Here is a 22,100-nt window from a genome sequence, read left to right on the forward strand (position 1 = left end):
TCAAACGTAAAGTGACCCCCCTTTAAAGTAAAACCTTTTTTAATATCCTTTGATAAGGTTGAAAGCACTGCCTCAATAGGGGAGCCTGGGCTACTATCAAACACTACTGAGCCCAAATTGGAGGTCGGGGGGGGGGAACAGGAGCCCTGCTTCCTATTGACGTCGCAACCAATGGAAATTCAGATTGAGGGACTATCTCCTCACTAGCCATAGCTACTCAAACCTTCTCCTGACCAACCAGAGTCTCTTGGGGTGCCATTGAGGATTGTTGTCTCACATCATGAGAGTGCCTCCCACCTTGACAACCATCTCCCCCTCAGCCTCCATCGTCAGTTCCATTGAAACACTCCCGTTCATCCCGTCTTCCAAAATCACCAATTTATGGGGGGACTTAACTTTAAGAAAGGTTTTCACCGAGGGAGTCAATTTGAAGCTTGCGTTTTTCTTCCTAATTTTTATATTTTTGGGGGGCTTTAAACCACCATTTCCACTTCCTTCCCCAATATCAGATTTAGCCTGTGGCAAACTTTGCCTATCAAGAGGGGTATGGCGCCGCATAGAGTACAACTGACGACACACCACGCCCAGCTGGCTCTCCTCACACTCCTCACTCCCCCCGCCTCCTACCTTGTCATGGAGTGCTGCTTTATCAGGAAAACAATGAATACCGGAACTGCTGCTGCACCGCCTTCCCACCGGCTTCGAGCTTGGAGCTACATTGTCTTCAGATGGCAGCCTGTCAGCCGCAGTGCTGACTTTGCCAGCCCTATCCCGGAAGGGGAGTCGGGCTGTCAAACGTCTCAAGCACCCCAGCTCAAGGCTCGCCCTGAGACAACACAGCCCAGGGGAGGCACCGGGACCCCACCAAGGTTCCTTCTGAGCCGCTGCTGTGCTCCGATTCACGAGAGCAAGCGGAATCGCTCCAAAGACACCAGAGACACCGTCCCGCGTGCCGACACCGAGGAGACGGTAGGTGCAGGCAGCCGCCATGTTCTGCCTGTTTCCTCTGTATCGCTTATCAGGTGTCTTGTGAGAGAATATGGCTTACAGTGGAAACCAAGGGCCATAATGGCACAGCACAGAGCTGAGCGTCTTTTTTATGCTCTATCAGATCATAAGGGGAATAAACGTAACATAATATTTCTCTGAGTTAGTACTTATTTTCAGATAGTACAGCTCAGAAACTGTGGGCAAGGGAGTGCTTAATTTGTGCTTGTTGTTTCCGGTGCTGAGCACCAGCACTTATTTTTGAGGTCCGGCGCTTATTCTTCTGCCTCAAGCAGTTGCTGCGAGCAAAAGACACATATGAGAAAGATGGAGGAAAGCGTCACAAAGGGAGAAAGTACAATGCTGTAAGAGTGAGGTGAAGGGGCAGGGGTGGCTGTAAATGTATTAAAGAGGCCCGACATGGCTTCAGGATTACGCTGCCTCAGCATTCCGTGCTCGCACATTTAATTTCAGCAGCTGCATGTTTAAGATGTGGGCTTTGTGCACCAGCACCTTTTTATTTACAAATTAAGCACTGGTGTAAGGATTTCCTCTTTACGTTTCACTTGCTTATTTTGATTGGAGAAGAGGAACAATACATTCATATTTTGGAGCAAAAAGCACCAAGAGTGGAAAAGGACACCCAGGGGTTGACTTACTCTGCCTTTAATAAAGAGCTTTCCAAATGTATGTATTTATGTCTTGTGTACAATTTTTCATGATCTAATGATTATGTCAGATGAAAGAAAAGCAGGGGGACCTGAGAATAAACTAAATGTACCACTTTACTCTAGCAGCTTAGGAATTGCAATTTTAAACTATTACCCTGTCACATCTTTAAACAGTAATTCACCAGATAGGTAAGATGTAGCATGCAGTTCAAGTTGTTAGGGTGAGAGATTCCACCAAGGGAACCTCGATTTAATAATCCAGGGTCGGACTAGACTATAGGGCAGCCAGGCAGTGCCTGTAGGGCTAGTCTGATCAGTCAGTGTGTGGGCCATTTTTTTTGGAGAATGGTGGGTCTGTTTTATTGTCTGGTGGGTCAATTTTCACTGTTAATTTCCCTGACATTATCACAAACATTGCCTGCAGCAAGCACAAATGCTTGCAAAACATTTTAACAACTTGTCTTTACAAGTTCAAAACTGCCCTATTTGGAAATGTGGGCCACCTTTTGTAGCTGCCTAATTCACTAACGGGGGACACTTTTATTTTGATGCCCAGGCCTATTATCTGTCACAATTCTACCTAGGAAAAAACACTGTGGCTCTCTCAGGTTATAATATGTGGCACCCATCAATTTGCGATTACTGGGAGCATAATTGTGCTATATTTTCATTACACCTACAGTCATAGATTGTATCTTGCAGGTTCTCTGGCATTATCCAAGCAATTATCAGTTCACTTCTGGATAGCAGTACTGTATAGTTCTTGTGGCTCCTGGGCATCACCCTTTCATGTTTAATTTCTCATGGTTTGTCATCTCATCTGGGATGGGACAATTTCTGAAAACCTTGACATATAGTACAGAGCAAGCAAATCAGGAGCTTCATAACTCCTGTTCCTTGCAAGACATCCATCTCAGTTGATACCTCATAGCATTGCCAGAAAGTCAAGCAAATACAACATATTGGCTCTGGGTGACCTGTATTCATGCAAAACTCAATCAACTAGTAGGAAAATCAGAAGAAGAAAGTTGTTGTCCCAGGTTAAAAAAACACATCTCCGGGCAATCAATGCAGTAATCATCTTTGCAGGCTTGCTGCCAGGGCTTTCACAAAGATACAGATGGGCAGGCACCAGATGAATAAGGGAATGTTTACAAAATAAAAGACCAGAATGATGCCCAAATGGAGTCTCTAGTGTATGGGTAGAGTCCCAGAAAAAAAAGAAAAATCCAAGACAGTCAAAAGGATGTGGATTATTTGAGTAATGGACCAGGTCTCCTAAATAGGGTCAACTTTCTATAAACCAGTCTCAAGGCAAAGGGGCCTATTCACAAATATACATTTACACATGAGTAAAACTATACTTGTATGTTTATTCTTACACTCTGTGGTAATTTGCTACTTTTTGGCTATTTATGAGTGCCTTTGTTACAGATTGAAGACTTACATAAATTCAAGTAGTGGAGCCTAATTCAAAAGGGTCAAGTCACAGCTAGTTGCCTTTCACTTTAGTCAGAGATCTCCACAGTCAGGAAGAAGATCTGCCCTTTTGAAAATATAGAAAAAAGTAAAAAATAATACAACTTCAAGAAAAAGTTAGTAAAAAAATGTTATGTTAAATATTAATTATAGTTCATTTTATATATTCATTTCAATATTCATTTCAATATAGAACAAATTAGAAATGTTACTGCATAATTCAAATATTCTTGAAATAAATAATGAATACAAATATATATATTTGAACTTAAATTAAAATTATGCTATAGAATTTTCATTATTTTAAATTAAAGTTACATTACTGTTTACATTAAACATGTATTAAAATATTTTATAATAAAAGAAAAAGTCTTTTGAAAGGTTGAGATAAATTAATTTACTTTAGTATTATTTCCTATCACGAGGGTGTTGCAACCAAAATGTTGCCATACCTGTGAGTGGTCATGTGGGGTGCTACGCTAACTTCAGTTCTGAGCTGGAGTACATTTATGGTTGTTTTACATCCTTTTTGGCTGTAGAAACAAGTTAGTGGTGGGTGCATGGCCTTCCCTAAACCCCTCCCCAGATATCCCTTAACCCCTCCTAAATCCTAAGGAATCCCCTCCCACTTGGTTGTGAGTATTCCCTATTTTCTAATGTCTCCCACTGTCCCTCTAACATTTATTAAAACATAGGTGTTCATGTGCAGAGCTCTCCACAGAAGGTGCCCAGATCTCCCCAATGAAAGATAGAAGAAGCAGAGTCATGTACCTTCACAGGTTGGTTCGTTAATAGCATTTTGTAGTATGTGAGTAGTATAATGGTCCAGTGTATAAATAGGCCCCAATATGTTAGAAGTAGCAAATAAAATTTGTTTCAGTCCTTTGTCTAAGCTGTATAACGTGGCTTGAGGCAAGGTATATTTTCTATATCTGTCCAATTTAGCAACGGGTCATTTGGTGAATTAACCTTCTTTTTGTTAGACTTTACTCTGATATTGAAGGGAACGCCATCAACACCAAACAGACATGCACAATTGATATAGTATGCATTATGTGCCTACTATACTTATCAACTTCCCTACGCTTTCAGTGAAAAACCTAGCTTTAAAGAATGCATGGGTTTTACGAGGGACTTTGGATAAGCCTCATTACTACACATGGCACAGGTGAAACAATATAGCTATACATCCAGCCATTAAACGCTTAATTGATGTGGAATGGACTACTCACTTTTTTGGATAGATGCATTGCTTGTTTGCATCTTAGACCAGCATAGGTTTGTGGTCTGCTACTGAAACATGAAAACATAATGTACCATATTATTAGATACATAATAGACATTCCAAACAAATTTGGCCGGCATAGGATGCCACGCCTTTTCATACCAAACAAGAGCATTAATACTTGCCATATTTCCTCTATTCATCAGTTCCTTTCATTTTCCTTTTTGTAAAACAGTTTATGAAACCTCTTTTTATAAGGGACACCCAAACCAAAGATCTGGTTGATCTCGGAGAAACTGCATTGGCCTCCCCTCTCCTTAGGCTTTGAGGTTTGGGGTAGAGTCCCACTCATCTTCTACACAAGCCCAGGCATGAGGCCATGCCGGCAATCAGTGATGGACCGAGTGGATTTCCCTTCAGAATTAAACCCAGTGGTTTCAGACAAGCAGTGCAGGTAGGGCAGCTACCCCAATTATTTTTTTTGTTGAAAGTAAATATTCATGAACATTGCATGCATGTGATTTTCAATAATATCTATGGACCCTTGAGTATCTCAAATAGAGGAAAGCTTGTGTTTGGCTCTGATACAGCTGTCAAAAAACTTACCCTTGGTTATAATAAACAACCTTTTAGCATGAATCAGTGCATGCAAAAGAGAAGATGCCTGGTGCTCAAAGAGAAACAAAGAAAGTACTAGCAACTAATTATACTGCACACTATGCCTGAGGTGCCTGTCTTAGTGAAGTAGAGTCCTAGCAATCAATTATACTGCACACTATGCCTGAGGTGACTGTCATAGTGAAGTAAACAAGCTTCCTTTCAACAACGTCCCTTGATATGATACATCACCGGTGGCATTTAGGCACTGACTACAGGAGCAATGTGTGCCCCTCCAAGAAACCCCTCTATGGATAGAAATCCTATCTCAACTTAGGTGCTTAGTTTTACAAACTAAAGAGATCCACTGCTGTTGATAGGCAGTGGACTGCTGCCCAGCTGGAAGGGACTTGACATTGAAGCTGCAGCTCCAGTGCAGCCAGTGAAGGAATACCCAAATTGTTGGTATGACTGAAATCTCCTTATTTTATGGGCAATTAGGTGTATAGTTCTTATTTTAAGTTCAACCTCTTTATTTTTAAAAATGAAAGGAGTTAGGGCCACATATCAAGGCAGGCAGTCTTGAGACCGCCAGCCTAGCGGTTGGACTGCCGCATTCCTGGTGGTCTGACAGCTACAATATGACCCTGGAGTTCGTACTGCCAAGGGACCCCTGTCACAGCCAGGAACATGGTTACCGATAAGTTGCCGGCGGTCGGAGTGTAGTCAGCCATGGAAGCGCTGTGTTCAGGGCCCCAGTGCTGATCACATGTGCTGTTTCCACCAGTCTTTTCATGGTAGGGACCCTGCTATGAAATGGTCGGCAGAAACCCAGTGCTGGGGGCCACGGGGGGCCCTGCACTGCCTAAGATCATGTTGTGGGCAGTGCAGAGACCCCCTGCCCAGCATACTTGGAATGCAGGGTGCTGTAGCAGACAGTGTGTATTCCATGAGGAGCCAAGACCAATGCCGCCACACGGTTTCCACTGGACTGATGAGCGGAAACCTCTGATTACAGAGGTTTCTGCTGGTCAGATCAGTGGAAACCTTTAAATCGGCATGGGGGAGACCACCAGCACCACACTGGTCTCCTCTCCAGGGGGCTGGTGGGCCGACAGTCGGCCTTCCAACCTCATAATGAGGCCCTTAGTCTCCTAATAGACTTACTTTTACTAGTTGATGTGGTGTTAAACAGTAATTCATTAGGGGCATGATCCGAGAGAACTATATGGTCAATTTTCACATTAATACATTTCTGAGAATTGTTCTGTCTGAGAAAAGAAAGTCAAGTCTAACTTATGACTGTGAACATTTGAATAAAAGGTGTAGAACATTGCTGTGAGATTCTTGAGGTGATAGATTCTTACTACATTTGGGTCTAGGCTTAATAGTGTGTGCACCTTCACTGGAACAGCACTGTCAAATTTAAGGGCATATTTATGTGCCCCTAGCACCACCTTGCGCCACACAAGTGTAATTATTTTTTACGTTAATGTGGCCCAACAAGGTCGAAATCCCTGCAACGTATTTACAGAGTGGTGAAATGTAACCCTTTGCATTACATTATGCCTGCAAGGAAATCTAAGAGACTTCCTTGTGCCCTTTTTTACGGCACTTTTAACGCCTGCTCAGAGCAGGCATTAAAAGGGAACTTCTATTATTTATAATGTGCGCCTATGTACTCTGCAGAAGTAGTGCCAACATTTTGGTGCTACTCCTGCAGATTACACCAATAGCGTCACATTGAATGACGCTATTGCCCCCTACCCTATGTCATGGTGCGCCATATTTTAAATACAGCGCACACATTGTGGTGGTAGGGGGGCACTGAGGGGCACAGGGAAAGTGGCGCTGCACTCGGTGCAGCGCCACTTTCCATAAATCTGCCCCTTAGTGTTTTAAAGAAATGTATACATTGTTACCTAACTATGGTGCACCTATATAGCAGATTAGTGTTTTTGTCCATGAGTGCTTTGGACATGAGACTAAAATCTCCTCAGACAAATGAGTTTGCACTATTCATTATAATTAGTGCATCCTTCATTGCATAAGAAATTGAAGTAATCCATGCACCATAGAAGGCACACATTAGTATCATCTACTTGTTCATTTTCTCTTTCAGCCATCAACTGAATAGAACATGCCTCATAATTCCTGAAACTACTTGAAGACCTTTTTGGGAATGGATACTAACTCCATTCAGTTTGCTTGTAACATAGCTGCAGAGTTCCTAAGCTCCCCAATCAATTTTAAGTTTCATAGACTCATCCTCAATTAGCTGTCTTTCTTGAAGTAGTGAAATGTTGTGGTTCAGATGGTTTAGTGAGATACAAATATTTTGCTCCTTGCAACAATCCTGATTCCAGCGACATTCCAAATGAAAGGTTTTTGAATTTGGTCATATCCCATTTTTTAACCTATCCCTACAAAATGAAATGCTTTGTAAAACAATGTGTTCTATAATATGTACACAAACATGAACAGTTTGCAAATGTGGGCAAAAAGGACAAATTGAGCAGTTCAAAAAATAACAACCAGATGTAGCAAGGCTACCTTTGAGGTCAGTGGCCATTTCTAAGTGTTGGTGTAACATGATCCAAGAATAACAATTCATGAATAATCAATATAATTCTATAAATTAAATAGTTAAATAATGTCACAATTGAAAGAAATAAAAAAATACAATAATAGTACAAATAATAGGACAATTGATCCAGCCGTGCTATTTAGCTAGTAATCTATTGGTGTCATTTTAATTAAGCTCCTTCCTTTGAAATAAATTCCTAGGTTTTGTCTAAAAACAGAAGATATAAAAAGGGTCTCATCACAAGTTTGGCGGTCCTCAGACCACCAAACTTGCGGTGGAGGTCAGACCACCACAATCCTGGCCGTCTGACCACCAAGTTACGCTCCTAGCGGTCGGACTGCCAGGAGACCACTGCCTCCACCAGAATCAAGGATCATGACGGGTTGGCCTGGTCAAAGTCGTGGTCAGCCATTGCAGTGCTGAGCCTGTCACCGCTATGCTGATCACAACTTTCCTTTCCGCCAGCCTTTCCAGGATCCCTGCCATGAAGAGTCTGGTAGAAGGCAGAGTTAGGAGCCACAGCGGGGTCCCTGCACTGCCCATGATTATGCCATGGGCAGTGCAGGGGCCCCTATGCCAGTACTCTCAGAATGCACACTGTCTGCTATGAAATGCACTGTTTCCACTGGGCTGACCAGCAGAAACATCGTAATACTGCCTGTATTTGGTGGCATAAGAAGATATCTCCATCAGTGTTGACTTTTCAACAAGTGGAAGCCTTCATTGCTTTTGCTGAAGAATACACACCTCTCATGTGTTCATCTGGGTTCCCCAGCTTCCTTTAGGCATCCCTAAGGTTCTGTGGTCGAAGAATCTGTATGTTTTTAGTGACTGCATGTTAGAGCAAACTGTAATCAACATCAAGGCTGCATAGAGGAGCTTGTACTTTTAAACTCTCCTGACTAGCACAGAAAAATCTGTGTAATTCATTTTGCTGCCATTTAATGACAGAGATCATGCTCTGACCTGAAAACCAAGAGCCACTTAAGAGTTTGGATTCTCAGTATTTTATAATTTCAATTAAAACACAGATTGAAAGTGTTTGTTTCTGTTTTAAATAATAACTTCAAAAAGTTTCAAGAGTTTGGATATAATACTACACTAAGATGAAAATTGTGACAGAATATTCTTTTGAATATGGTGAGCATTATTTACCCCAAGCAGCCACACCTACCCTCAAATGAATCATAAAAGAGCACAAATTCTCTTACATCACATACACTTATTCTCCATTACAGCTTGCACCGCTACTGTAATAGCTTCTACATTGTTAATATATTTGTAGTAAAAAGTGATAAGTCTGGAGCAACAAGAGTATGCATAAGATTAAATATAAAAGTGAAAATGTTTACAGGAGTGTGTATCTGGGATAAGTTACCAAGCCTTTTGTGTCTCCGGTTTATGAATGAGAGTAAGTTAAGAATATTTTAGTTGCCTCTTATCCTTTTTTCAGGTCTTTTAAGATAGAGGGAGCTTCTGCATGACTATGAAGAATCTCAATCACAGATTGGAGATGTAGATTTTCATAAAAATCAGCAAGCCACAGTTTGTTTTAATATGTAGGTCATTAGGGCGTTTCCTGACTACAATTAAGTATTTTTGGCTCATCACTTCAAGGGAAAAACTCAGAAAGATCCAAATTTGCTGATCTTTTCACATAAAAACATTATTTTGGCATGAGATTATATCATTTCTCTGGATGCAAATCTTACAATATGGAAGCGCTTACATCCAGAAAATCAATTTCCTTCTCTGAATTATTTCATTTGCTTTGCTTTTTCAAATTTTAAGTCTTTATCAAATTGATCATATTAGACACTTAGGCCCACATTTATACTTTTTTAGCACCGCATTTGCGCCACTTTTTTACGCAAAAGCAGCGCAAACGTACAAAATACAATTGTATTTTGTACGTTTGCGCTGCTTTTGAGTAAAAAAATGACGCAAATGCGGCGCTAAAAAAGTATAAATGTGGGCCTTAGGGCCTCATTACGACTTTGGTGGTCCGAGGACTGCCATGTTGGCAGTGTCAGTCAGACTGCCAACAGGTTAGCGGAGAGTACCACCAAATTATGACCTTGGCGGTGTTGCAAACAGAATACAGCCAAAGCACCTCCTGCACTGCCATCGCGGTCAGACTGCCACGCATAATTGAAACCACCAGCAGGCCAGCGGATACAAGGGTCCATATTTATGGCAAAATGACAGAGTGCGACGCTGCCCTAAAATTGGGAGCGCCGCACTCCATCATTTTCACAATGCAAGGATGCGCCATATTTAAATGAACATGGTGCAGCCCTGTATTGTCCCATGTGCTGGCACTAAATTTAGCTGCCAGTGCCAACGCAGGCATCCTTGCAACATTGTGCAAGGATGTTTGCATTGAGGGGTCCCTTCCCACACATAAACAATCACTAATAGAGCTTTGGCACTTCTGTGTGTGCTGCAGAATCCAGCACACACAGAAGTGTCAAAGTGTCATTTTCAAACACCCATTGCACGGCACTCTGACACAGATAACTGTGTCGGAGGCGCCCATATTTATAAGGAGGTATAACCCCACAAAAGGTGGTGTTACACCTCCTTGTAACACCACAAAAAGTGGTGTTAAATCTCCTTGTAAATATGGAGCAGAGGTTAGCGTCACTGGTGCGCCACCTAAAGTGACGCTCCAGTGGCTCTAGGGGCTCATAAGTATGCCCCCAAGTTTCCGTCGGGCTCATTACGAGGATGCACACCACCATTTCCACCCGGTCGGACCACGAGGGAAGGCAGGAAGAAACAAACTGTATAAAAGGAGACACTCACCTCCAGGAAGCCATACTCATCCGGAGCCTCCATGGATCCACAACTAGACATCATGACGCTGCCCCTGCTTGCTGAACAACAACAGAATCTTCGCCACCGACGACGACAGCAGCCGTACGTACACACACTCACCTGCTACAGTTATATATTGTTTCAATTCGGTACACCTACATAACATACTATAGGGAGGGGGATGTGAGGGCAACACTCACATGTAACAGTACACCAACATGCACATTCACATACTACAACAAAGACACTCACACATAGCATACACAGTCAGCACACACACACCACATGTCAAGAACACACGCTTATACATGATTGAACAGCACAGGCCCATTCTCACACAATCTCTCACAACATACCAACATGTCACAACAACACCACAACTGCAACATCATAAATACATTGTCAAGCACTCACAGTGGAAACAGGCCAGGGATGCATCACATCTACAACACAATGTACAACCAACAGGGAATGAACACACACAATTACACAATCATACAACTTAGCAATTGACACACACATCTCACACACACAGTACATCATTCCTATCATACCATGCACAATACAGGCACACTCACAGTCAAAGTACACAAAGCCACACACCACAACAACAAACACGTCAACACAAACACAACACAATACCGTCACTATAACATATCTGCAATATGCTCAAGAACATCACACACCCTATCCCTGCGGGACAAAAGCACTGCACACACCCTCACAAACTACCCAGACAATACAGGAAGCACAATCAGAAAACGCACACACAAATACCTACATTCAACCAATGTCAGGTAGGAACAACCCAAATCTAGGAAAGGAAAAACAGGACAAAGATGTAACCAGTAAACCAACAACCAGTTGCTCTGAATATATTATCATAAAAATCAAATATAAAAGTCCAAAGCCATTGGCCTGTCCAAAATATGAACACATTGGTGCACCAAAGGCACTATATTGTGCCCCAACATGACTCCTGACTGCCACGTAAGCTCCACACGTAGGGGCATCCAGGGGGCAGGCAGGCACCTCAGGGATGATCTGGGGGTGGCAGAGGGGGTGTTTGAACTTGGGTTTGGGAGGGGTGTTAGGGCTTTGGATAGGGAGGGATGGGTTGGGTTTGGCTTCGGGAGGTTTGGGTCCTGTTGGGAGGGGTCAATAGCATCCTCACTGTGGGCAGCAGGGCTAACAGGGGCTATGGCAGAGGTGCTACAGCAAAGGAGACACCCACCCTCATGGGTGAGCGTGCACGGACAAGTTGGTGGGGAGTTACATCAAGGGCGGTGATAGAAAGGGGTGTGGTGGACAGAGATGGTGCTGGGGTGGTCCCAGATGGGTCCACCAGGGAGCTTCCACTGGAGAAGGATTGCGAAGATGATGAACTGGAACCAGTCTACCCGTGGCACTCCCCTTGCCTTCCTAGCCACTGGGTCTCTCGGTGTCAGTGTCCTAGTGATTGGAGGTCCCGTGCCAGAAGCTTCCTCACTCGGCTGTGCCCCGTCTCCTTCACCTGCTGATGCTGGAAAACAGAGAGGGAAGTTGGGTCATCACATTCCTTACATACCACTTACATCACATTGTACACATCAGTAACATCACATCTAGTTGAACAACACCCCCAGGTAGTATCAGTTTAGTGCCAACATCAAGTCACAGCAAGATACAATGTACATCCCTCAATCATGACAAAGTCACACCAGCTATGCCATCTATCTCACACTTACAACAGAGCAATCACACTAACCATTCCATGACAAGGTGACTTGCCCACTAGATACAGAGTCCCTATCCACAGCAACCTAGACAACCAAAAACCAAGCTATGGGAAATAGATGTAACATAGATTTCCACATATCACATACATACACTAAACACATAGCAAGAATTTGGCCTGATGTCATGTACCAGTCACAGAAACATATTGTATAGTGAACAGAAGACAGCATGTTATACACAAACCATACCCACCTCATGTAACTGAGCACACAACCCTTACAATGGAAATGTGCAAACATGCAACTATAATTGTCATAACCAAATGTTAGAAGATGAAAGATTCAGAACAGATGTCACCTACACATGTACCAATAGTGATGTAGGAAAGGATTATACATACTTTGTGGATCAAGGCATTTAAATCATTGTCCTCCTGAAAAAAAAGTATAGCACTCATATAAGAGCCTAATAAGCTCAGAGCATTTACTCACACACAACCACAGGTAGTGCATCTACTAATTGAAGACAATCAACACCTCTCATGTGCAACGTATCATGCAATTGTTCCATCAATAGCCTAATGATGGAGTGGCAACATCACTAAACACACATCAGACTTGAATAGCCTTCCATCTGTTTGGGGAAAAATTCATACAGACAAACCACATCTGTGGCTACCATGATAGGTGCACCCACCATGATGCGTGCCAAATGCCTTAATACACATGCCATACCACTCACATGTGTATGCCATCTACCACATCTGCACCACGATGGTGTTAGTGCAAACAATAGTTTTCCACGCAACAATGATTTATAACATATCCAATATAGCAACAGAAATAATGTTAATAACTCTTTTCAGGCTTTACTCATGACGTAACCTTTCAATGTAGACATGATGTTGGCAAAAAACTGTTGAGATTGTAACTGTCAAACATGTCTTAGCCTATTTAGCATGCCTAGAACACTATGGTTAAGGAAATAGATGTGTAGCCACTTCCCACTTAGAGAACATGAACATGGTACTAACATTCATAGCCCGACACCAATGTATGTGATCCAATAGGACTCTAGAAATACCTCCATGGTTACCAACATATAGGATGTACACTCAGATGACACCTTACACAGGCGTATGTACATCCCTCACTTACCAAGTGGGTTGACACTGTAACAGGTTTGAATAAGTCCATACACACATAGCTTTATTCGGTTACTTTCAACCATAAAAGCAAACAGCCAACAATTAAATGAAAAAGAAAAGGAAATTTAGTTAAAAAAGGATAATAATAGAATAGAATAACATATGTTCAACCTTAAAAACACATAAAATTACATTCCTTAAAAAATGCACCTGACCCCCTAGTACCTATCATTTAAATTAAGCATTGGGGTTTATTTCAGTCTTAGGTGCATAGTTAAAATATAACAGCTAAAACACTTTTTTTTTTTTTTCTTTTAAAATTTTAAAATTTGTTCCTCATCATCATTTTTCCCCAGGGAACTAATACGTATATGCCAAGCAGCTACAATATACTTGCTAACCGCACAGGATAGAGGGAGGGAAGTATCCCTCATCATGATCCTTAAGGCAACAATGCAGTGTCTTATCCCCATATTTCTACACACAGGTCGTAACCACTTCCGTCGCGCAATCATATATGCAGGGCATATAAACATGAAATGTACAATAGATTCTGAAGTGTGATTACAACTAGGGCAAAGATCAGGTCTTGGAGTCAAACTCCATGTACTACCATAAGATTTAAGAGGCAGGCAACCATATCTGAACTGAATATATAAACTCTTACTTAATGGGTCAAGAATTATATCCATAAATGGTTCCAGATACGGATACCATTTGAAATAAAAAAATTGTGAAGTCAATCTGCCGTGTGTTGAGCACAGCAGGTAATTTTCCCTGACATATATCCAGTAAACAGTTTTTAAATGGTTCTTCTGATCCTTCCTTATACTTTCTGGATGGCTCCAAAACTCACTAAGACCCAATCTATAAAACCATTTTGAAATGTGGTTAAACCAAGGAATGGTAAGTACATTTGGTCTATCTAGGATGTCTTGAATAGACTCCTTATATGTAGATAGCTCAGGCGTGGTCCATACACGGACCCAGAAAAGCAATGGTCGTAGGGCAATTACATCTGAGATGTGTGAAAGGCCAAGGTCCCAGAACATTGGCAGCAGTGGGGTATTACGAGGACAAGCCAAAGTTGACCTTACAAAGTTGTTTTCCCCCACTGCAAGCTTGCCAGTGTTCGAGGACCCCCAAATTTCTGCCCCATAGACCGCAGCACTCTGTGCCTTAGCTCGGTAGATTTTAATGGTTGGAGTAATCACTCTCTCAGAGGTGGACTTGTGGAAGCGTAAAATAGCCCCAGATCTCTGTGCCAAAAGAGCTAAACTTTTATCAATTTGGGTCCCCCAATGCAGATTGTTGCTAATTCTCACCCCCAAATAATCTATGGAGCTTACCATGCCTAGGGGGGTTCCATTGTAGAGAATTGAATATCTCTTAGTGGGGCCACAGCCCAGGGTCATAAGTTTAGTTTTGCTATGATTAAGTTCAAGTCCATAGTCACCACAAAACGAACTAAACTTATCCACAAGTACCTGGAGACCCATAGGAGTTCTAGAGATCAGGAGGGAATCATCAGCAAATAGCAAAATTTGAATTTTGTAGTTATTCAAGGATGGAGCATCATTTTGGCAGTTGGTAACGACTTGCACCACCTCGTTGATAAACAATGTGAATAGAGTTGGGACAAGAAAACAGCCCTGGCGCACTCCTCTCCTAATATCTATTTTGTCGGTGAGTTCCACCCGATTGCCCCATCTAACTTGTGCAAATGTTTTTTCATGTAACCTTTGAACTAGATGCACTAAGTTCCCAGGGATACCGATTTTGTTTAATACTCCCCATAGTTTCTCTCTTGGGACAAAATCAAATGCAGATCTTAGATCTACAAAAGCAACATAAAGTTTTTGCTTAGATAGGGTGACATACTTCCAGAAAAGTAATGACAGCCTGAAGACTTGGTCCATGGTGCTAGTTTTAGGCCGAAAGCCGGCCTGTAAGGGGGATACAATTTTATTATCTTGGATCCAATCAGTAAGCCTATCTAAGACTTGCTTAGCAAACGTCTTCTGAAGGATATCGATAAGGCTGATTGGTCGATGATTTACAGGTGAACCTACATCACCCTTTTTGTGAATCGGGATTATTTCTGCTCCACGCCAAGAATCTGGAATGGGGCTACCAGCTGCTATGGCATTAGACAATAAATTAATGTACCATGCCCATATCTTTGGTTCTGATTTGAACAGGTCCCCTGGAATCTTATCTGGACCAGGGGCTTTAGCTGGCCTCAGAGAATTAATTGCAGCTGTTGTTTCGGCTAAGGTAAAAACAATGCTCTCAGTTGAAGTCTTGGTAACAGCCCAACACTCATCATATCCAGGGTCCTCCAGAGCTTGCGATGCAGGCAAAACATAGATTCCAGAAAAATAGGACACCCATCTTTTGGGCTGAATGTACATACCAATGTCATCATTACCCCTTTTCGAACTAGAGGTCAACAGCCGCCAAAAGGAACTATCATCTTGATGTTTAACTGCTTCAAGCAGCTTCTGCCATATCTCATTATCCCAGTCTTTTTTTGCTTGTTTCAGGGCATTAACATACCTACGTCGGGCCTCCTTAATAGCCTCTTGGGTGGAGTTTTCTACAGCCTCATTTAAATTAGATCTTGCTCGCACACAATCCTGATTGTACCAATCCCTACGAGGGAGGTCAACAGGTCTCAGTTTGGAAGGAATTTCCCTATAGAAGACACCCTGTAGGGAATCCACCAATTTATTGTGGATAGCAATAATGGGAATATCAGAAGCTTCTTGTTCCTCGTAATCTGCAAAAAGTTTTAAAAAAGATTAATATATTTCCCTAATCAAGTACGGGTTGGATTCAACCTTCGGCCAACAGACCCGAGAACGTCTATGATTCAGGTAAGGGAGTGGAACGTTAGTGATCATTGTGTGCTGGACTCTTAAAAATGCATGGTTGGTCAGTACAAGGCACAAAGGATTATGATCGCTATCCAAGCGAGGTAATATTTCCATGTCCAGTGAACTTGACCATAGCCTAATGTCCACCAGAATATAATCAATAATACTAAAGGAAAGCCCTCGCTTGAAAGTATTAGCTCGCTCTGAATCAGATTTAGTGCGGCCATTACATTCTCTCAGGCCATATTTCAAACAAAGGGAGGACAACTGAGATGCAACACGGGAAGCAGGTAAAGACGGCATTTCCTTAGATTGGGGAATACCCCAATATTCATCCTCCTCAGTAGTCAAATTGCTGATGGTATTGTCCAACACGAAAGAGCAATTGAAGTCACCTGCTATAATCAGATGATCAGAAAAGTCCAAAAGCTCTATATAATCCGTCAGCTGGGTGACAACAATTGATTCTGACCCACGGGGAACAGATCTTGCATAAGTATTCAGAACTATCATCCTAAATCCAGGGCGGAATGTAAGTTGCACACCCAGCAGATCATAAGAATTAAACTTTATCATGGAGTGGTCACATTCTAGCTTGTTATTCAGTAAAATCATTAACCCTCCTATCTGTCTTCCAAAGCCACCAGAGGCAGGTTGGGCAACAGAATAATAAGTTGTAAAGCCTTGTATGGATATCTGTTCTGCAGTCCAAGTTTCCTGAAAAAGACAGATATCTTGTTTATTAACAAGGCTTACCCATTCTGGATCACCCAACTTTGACTTAATTCCTGCAACATTCCAAGATATAATATTAATTTTAAGAGGCATGGATATTAACTTAGTTCTCAATAGAGAGGCAGTAAATGGAGTCCCTGTGAGTTGACACTCATCATTTACTGTTTTAGGAAGTACTGTGCAGGGGGCAATCAGTCAGTCCAATTCAGAAAGTAGAGGGGAAAGGTTCTCAGATTTGGATGTTAAAGAGTTGGCTGAAGAAGAAATAACCCCAGCTACAATAGTTCCAGATGTACAACATCCTCTGCATAACGGGACCCCAGGCGGCTGACGACTAAGTCTAAGATTCGATTCCCTACCTGTACATAATGTACCTGTCCGTGTGTCGAAGGCCAGGAGATCATTATCTAGACTACTATCATTAAAAAGAATCGAAATATAATCAAATTCCGACCCTAACTGATTATATCTATGGACCATACATATATCAGACCGGATAACAGAAAGACAGTTCCTCTGGGAGTGTATCCAATGAATGACTTTATTAATTAGAGAGTCACTCGACTCTCTATTACCCTAGTTAACTTTGGCACCCTAGTCAAATATATAATGGCGTCTTCCCTCCTCCTTCTTGACCTTCCCTTGAAGTCACGGGTCTGTGAGAGTGTCAAAAAATCAAGGTGTGTAGCTGAACGGGGGCTAACACGACAGCTTGCTGCAGAGGGCATTCCTCCTAAGTTTAACTGAGAAGTTTTTGGACAAGGAATACCTCTTTCCCCCGTCCAGAGGTAGATCCACACTTATTTACACCTAATTTTGGAACTCGCTCATGGATGGAAGACATGGTCTGACAAACAGACCTGCCATGCCTTGGAGGGTTGCCGTTATTTCCCCTAACGATATTATGTGTAGAAAGAGATGTTGATTGGTCACCTAAGGTAAGGAAACTAGGTTTTTTGGTTTCCATCAGTGAATCAGAGGAAGGAACAGACTTATACGGCACAATACAATTACAACCAGACTTTTGATCATGGGGTCCAGAAATTTTGTTCATCAAAGATGCCAACAGACACTTAACATCATCTAGTTTCTGAGAAATGATAGCCAACTGAGAAGCTTCATTGTTGCCCATCTTACTATCCAGAAAGTCTTTGTCAGTTCCTTCTACGAATAAGGTTTGTAAATGACCAGGACTTACAGAATTAGAAGACAAAACCGAAAACCTATTTGAACAAGGAATAGAAATAGGAGGCGGAGACATGCACCTCAAGAAAGGTGCACCTTCTACAGGTAAACATCCATTTGTTTCCACCAAAGATGGTGAAGTCTCCAAAAGTGAAGGAATTACACCCTGGGAGTGAGGAGGAGGGTGTAAATCCACCTTGACCTCTACTCTATGCATCTATGTTTTTTTCTTGAAGAGATCAGGAATCTTTTTGGAAGGAATAGTGTCCAATATAGAAGGGCCAACAACAGAAGGACTCCTCAGTATAGCCTCAACCTCTTCAAACAATGAATCAATTGTTTTGAATTGCTGTAGATTTGTGGTAGAACATCCCTCCACTTTCCCAGCAGAACGTTTTTTGAGTTTTTTAACCCGAGAGTGGGGTACTGATACATCATCGGCCTTCCTCTTCCCCATATAGTCTATCTGATGGCCCAGCTAAATATTTCAAACACGTCTGGAAAAATGGCCCAGACCTAGTTCCTACTATCGGATACAAATGGTATCAGGGGAAAAGACGCCCCTAGGAGCGAAAGACTTGCTCCACTGGCCCCTTTAATGCCGAGTGAAGCTCGTGATCAGATAAAACTAGTCAGACTAAACAGTCAAAATTCCTGAGACCTCTAGACCAAGTCCATGTAACAGAACAAACAAAAACTTAAGGGGGGTGGCCCAGCCCAGTCTCCTCCTGGCGATGACGGGCGCAAGACGGGCCCGCCCGTGGCCCGGGCTCCGCCCGCTCGCGTCCCGCGCTGCGGGAGCGCTGTTCTGATTTTAAAGGGCTCCTGCCCTGGACACTCCTCCCAACACTGACGCGCTTCCCGCGGCGGCGGGAGCGCTGTTCTGATTTTAAAGGGCTCCTGCCCTGGACACTCCTCCCAACACTGACGCGCTTCCCGCGGCGGCGGGAGCGCTGTTCTGATTTTAAGGGCTCCTGCCCTGGACACTCCTCCCAACACTGACGCGCTTCCCGTGGCGGCGGGAGCGCTGTTCTGATTTTAAAGGGCTCCTGGCCTGGACACTCCTCCCAACACTGACGCGCTTCCCGCGGCGGCGGGAGCGCTGTTCTGATTTTAAAGGGCTCCTGGCCTGGACACTCCTCCCAACACTGACGCGCTTCCCGCGGCGGCGGGAGCGCTGTTCTGATTTTAAGGGCTCCTGCCCTGGACACTCCTCCCAACACTGACGCGCTTCCCGCGGCGGCGGGAGCGCTGTTCTGATTTTAAAGGGCTCCTGTCCTGGACACTCCTCCCAACACTGACTTTGAATAAGTCATGCAAGTATGTCATATGAAACGTCAGATGGACATCAGAGCCTCACACAATGTCACTCATCAGAAACCTTTTGAAAAGTTGGAATGACTTCAACTTGACAGACTATGTTGCACACTGACATTGATCAAGGAACACTGGAATGGACCGTGGGCAAAGACCAGATCAACTTACCATCATGCTATTGGGAGTTTGACCTTTAGGTGGAAATAAACAACCACCGGGGTATTAAAAACTGTATAGTAGTATACACATTTGACACAGTCACATGTGCATCACTATATGCTTCTGTACAGAGGGGACTGTAGGAAGGTAGCCTCTTTCTAGCCTTGTTACCCTCACTTTTGGCCTGTTTGTGAGTATATATCAGCGTGTTTTTACTGTCTCACTGGGGTCCTGCTAGTCAGGACCCCAGTGCTAATAGTGGAAACCCTATTTGTCAGTGTGTTTTATATATCTCACTGGGACCCTGCTAGCCAGGGCCCCAGTGCTCATAGTTTGTGGCCTGAATGTGTTCCCTGTGTGGTGCCTAACTGTGTCACTGAGGCTCTGCTAACCAGAACCTCAGTGCTTATGCTCTCTGTGTCTTTAAAATTGTCACTGCAGGCCAGTATATGGTACCTAGGTACCCAGGGTATTGGGGTTCCAGGAGATCCCTATGGGCTGCAGCATTTCTTTTGCCACCCATAGGGAGCTCAGACCAATATTACCCAGGACTGTCACTGCAGCCTGAGTGAAATAACATCCACGTTATTTCACAGCCATTTTATACAGTACTTAAGTAACTTATAAGTCACCCATATGTCTAACCCTCACTTGGTGAAGGTTAGGTGCAAAATTACTAAGTGTGAGGGCACCCTGGCACTAGCCAAGGTGCCCCCACATTGTTCAGGGAAATTTCCCCAGACTTTGTGAGTGCGGGGACACCATTTAACGTGTGCACTACATATAGGTCAATGCCTATATATAGCTTCACAATGGTAACTTCGATTATGGCCATGTAACATGTCTAAGATCATGGAATTGTCACCCCATGCCAAATCTTGTATTGGGGTGCCAATCCCATGCATCCCCGGGGCTCCAGCATGGACCCCGGGTACTGCCAAACTAGCTCTCTGGGGTTTTCACTGCAGCTACCACTGCTGCCAACCCATAGACAGGCTTCTGCCCTCCTGGGGTCTGGGCAGCCCAGTCCCAGGAAGGCAGAACAAAGGTTTTCCTCTGAGAGATGGTGTTACACCCTTTCCCTTTGGAAATAGGTGTTAAGGGCCTGAGAGGAGTAGCCTCTCCTGGCCTCCGGGAATGCTTTGAAGGGCACAGATGGTGCCCTCCTTGCATAAACCAGTCTACACCGGCTCAGGGATCCCCTAGCCCCTGCTCTGGCGTGAAACTGGACAAAGGAAATGGGAGTGACCTCTCCCCTGTCCATCACCACCCCAGGAGTGGTGCCCAGAGCTCCTCCAGTGTGTCCCAGACCTCTGCCATCTTGAATGAAGAGGTGTGAGGGCACAATGGAGGCCTCTGAGTGGCCAGTGCCAGCAGGTGATGTCAGAGACCCCTCCTGATAGGTGCTTACCTGGTTAGGTGGCCAAATCTCCTCTAAGGGCTATTTAGGGTCTCTCCTGGGGGTTTCTCTTCAGATAACGAATGCAAGAGCTCATCAGAGTTCCTCTGCATCTTTCTCTTTGACTTCTGCCAAGGATCGACCGCTGACTGCTCCAGGACGCCTGCAAAACTGCAACAAAGTAGCAAGATGACTACCAGCAACATTATAGCACCTAATCCTGCTGGCTTTCTCGACTGTTTCCTGGTGGTGCATGCTCTGAGGGCTGTCTGCCTTCACCCTGCACTGGAAGCCAAGAAGAAATCTCCTGTGGGTCAACGGAATCTTCCCCCTGCATCTTTCTCTTTGACTTCTGCCAAGGATCGACCGCTGACTGCTCCAGGACGCCTGCAAAACTGCAACAAAGTAGCAAGATGACTACCAGCAACATTATAGCACCTAATCCTGCTGGCTTTCTCGACTGTTTTCTGGTGGTGCATGCTCTGAGGGCTGTCTGCCTTCACCCTGCACTGGAAGCCAAGAAGAAATCTCCTGTGGGTCACCGGAATCTTCCCCCTGCTAATGCAGGGACAAAACTTCTGCTTCACTGGTCCTCTGGGTCCCCTCTCAACTTGACGAGCTTGGTCCCTGGAACACAGGAGCTGCATCCAAGTGACCATGACAGTCCAGTGGTCCTTCTGTCTGAATTTGGTGGAGGTAAGTAATCCTGTGTACTGTGTGAACTGCAGCTTCTAGGGCTTCTGTGCACTTTTGCAAGGAATCCTTTGTGCACAGCATAGCCCCAGTCCCCAGCACTCTGTCCTGCATTGCTCAACTCTCTGAGTTGACCACCTGCTTCGTGGGACCCTCCTTTGTAGTGTTGAGATGACCGCTGTGCTCAGATTTCTTGAACCCCTGTTCAAGTACTTGTGCGGGTGCTGCCTGCTTCTGCATGAGCTCTCTATGTTGCTGAGAGCCCCCTCTGTCTCCTTCTCCAAGGGGCGACCTTCTGGTCCTTCCTGGGCCCGGGCAGCACCCATTTTCTTCAACCGCAACTTTGCAGCTAGCAAGGCTTGTTTGCTGTCTTTCTGAGTGGAAACAACTCTGCATCCTTCAGCACGCCATGGGAAATCTGTGCAAGGAGAAGTTCCTGGCATCTTCTGTTGTTGCAGAATCTTCAGCTTCTTCCACTGGAGGCAGCCTTTTTGCACCTTC

Source organism: Pleurodeles waltl, chromosome 12 (assembly GCF_031143425.1).
Source record: "Pleurodeles waltl isolate 20211129_DDA chromosome 12, aPleWal1.hap1.20221129, whole genome shotgun sequence".
Classification (NCBI taxonomy): domain Eukaryota; kingdom Metazoa; phylum Chordata; class Amphibia; order Caudata; family Salamandridae; genus Pleurodeles; species Pleurodeles waltl.